The sequence below is a fragment of the Schistocerca serialis genome, unplaced genomic scaffold (genome assembly GCF_023864345.2).
Source record: "Schistocerca serialis cubense isolate TAMUIC-IGC-003099 unplaced genomic scaffold, iqSchSeri2.2 HiC_scaffold_1221, whole genome shotgun sequence".
Lineage (NCBI taxonomy): Eukaryota > Metazoa > Arthropoda > Insecta > Orthoptera > Acrididae > Schistocerca > Schistocerca serialis.
Window position 1 is genome coordinate 30,001 of NW_026047427.1, and position 2,500 is coordinate 32,500.

Here is a 2,500-nt window from a genome sequence, read left to right on the forward strand (position 1 = left end):
AGTTGTTGTAACGTTTCTGCTGTGATCTTGTCTATTCCGGGGGATTTATTTTTCTTCATGGTGTCAATAGCACGACTCACTTCCTCCTGAGCAAATGGTACAACCACTCCTTCATCTGGATACTCTTCTTGCATCTTCTGTCTCAAGAGTGCCTGGTGTTCATTATCTGAAGCCGGATCATCACTTGGGAGTAAACTTTCCATTAAATATTCTGCCGAATCTCGCCACCCTGATGTAGTAGAACCATCTGCCTTCTGAAGCGTCGACAAAATGAGAGGTGTCTTAAGCTTCTCACTCACGATTTTATATGGTAAGCCCCACACATTAGTTCGAAATTCCTTTTTAACGAACGTTTCCCAGTGCTTTAGCAGGGACAGCGGGAATCTCGTTAATCCATTCATGCGCGTCACTAATTAGATGACGAGGCATTTGGCTACCTTAAGAGAGTCATAGTTACTCCCGCCGTTTACCCGCGCTTGCTTGAATTTCTTCACGTTGACATTCAGAGCACTGGGCAGAAATCACATTGCGTCAACACCCGCTAGGGCCATCGCAATGCTTTGTTTTAATTAGACAGTCGGATTCCCCCAGTCCGTGCCAGTTCTGAGTTGATCGTTGAATGGCGGCCGAAGAGAATCCGCGCACCCGCGCGCCCCCGGAGGAGCACGCTAAGGCGGACGCGGCCTCGCAGCAAGGAAGATCCGTGGGAGGCCAAGGCACGGGACCGAGCTCGGATCCTGCACGCAGGTTGAAGCACCGGGGCGCGAACGCCGCGCAGGCGCGCGCATCCTGCACCGCCGGCCAGCACGAGGCCGACCAACGGCGAGAGCAGACCACGCCCGCGCTAAACGCCCGCACTTACCGGCACCCCTACGGCACTCACCTCGCCCAGGCCCGGCACGTTAGCGCTGACCCACTTCCCGACCAAGCCCGACACGCCCCGATCCTCAGAGCCAATCCTTATCCCGAAGTTACGGATCCAATTTGCCGACTTCCCTTACCTACATTATTCTATCGACTAGAGGCTCTTCACCTTGGAGACCTGCTGCGGATATGGGTACGAACCGGCGCGACACCTCCACGTGGCCCTCTCCCGGATTTTCAAGGTCCGAGGGGAAGATCGGGACACCGCCGCAACTGCGGTGCTCTTCGCGTTCCAAACCCTATCTCCCTGCTAGAGGATTCCAGGGAACTCGAACGCTCATGCAGAAAAGAAAACTCTTCCCCGATCTCCCGACGGCGTCTCCGGGTCCTTTTGGGTTACCCCGACGAGCATCTCTAAAAGAGGGGCCCGACTTGTATCGGTTCCGCTGCCGGGTTCCGGAATAGGAACCGGATTCCCTTTCGCCCAACGGGGGCCAGCACAAAGTGCATCATGCTATGACGGCCCCCATCAACATCGGATTTCTCCTAGGGCTTAGGATCGACTGACTCGTGTGCAACGGCTGTTCACACGAAACCCTTCTCCGCGTCAGCCCTCCAGGGCCTCGCTGGAGTATTTGCTACTACCACCAAGATCTGCACCGACGGCGGCTCCAGGCAGGCTCACGCCCAGACCCTTCTGCGCCCACCGCCGCGACCCTCCTACTCGTCAGGGCTTCGCGGCCGGCCGCAAGGACCGGCCATGACTGCCAGACTGACGGCCGAGTATAGGCACGACGCTTCAGCGCCATCCATTTTCAGGGCTAGTTGCTTCGGCAGGTGAGTTGTTACACACTCCTTAGCGGATTCCGACTTCCATGGCCACCGTCCTGCTGTCTTAAGCAACCAACGCCTTTCATGGTTTCCCATGAGCGTCGATTCGGGCGCCTTAACTCGGCGTTTGGTTCATCCCACAGCGCCAGTTCTGCTTACCAAAAGTGGCCCACTTGGCACTCCGATCCGAGTCGTTTGCTCGCGGCTTCAGCATATCAAGCAAGCCGGAGATCTCACCCATTTAAAGTTTGAGAATAGGTTGAGGTCGTTTCGGCCCCAAGGCCTCTAATCATTCGCTTTACCGGATGAGACTCGTACGAGCACCAGCTATCCTGAGGGAAACTTCGGAGGGAACCAGCTACTAGATGGTTCGATTAGTCTTTCGCCCCTATACCCAGCTCCGACGATCGATTTGCACGTCAGAATCGCTACGGACCTCCATCAGGGTTTCCCCTGACTTCGTCCTGGCCAGGCATAGTTCACCATCTTTCGGGTCCCAACGTGTACGCTCTAGGTGCGCCTCACCTCGCAATGAGGACGAGACGCCCCGGGAGTGCGGAGGCCGCCGCCCCGTGAAGGGCGGGGAAGCCCCATCCTCCCTCGGCCCGCGCAAGGCGAGACCTTCACTTTCATTACGCCTTTAGGTTTCGTACAGCCCAATGACTCGCGCACATGTTAGACTCCTTGGTCCGTGTTTCAAGACGGGTCGTGAAATTGTCCAAAGCTGAAGCGCCGCTGACGGGAGCGATTATTCCGCCCGAGAGCATCCCGAGCCAACAGCGGCGCGGGTCCGGGGCCGGGCCAG

At 56.9% G+C, this 2,500-nt stretch overlaps 1 pseudogene; it reads right to left on the reverse strand.

Moving 5' to 3' along the window:
- Positions 1-2,500, reverse strand: part of LOC126435877 (large subunit ribosomal RNA) — a 7,412-nt pseudogene that overhangs the window by 4,093 nt on the left and 819 nt on the right.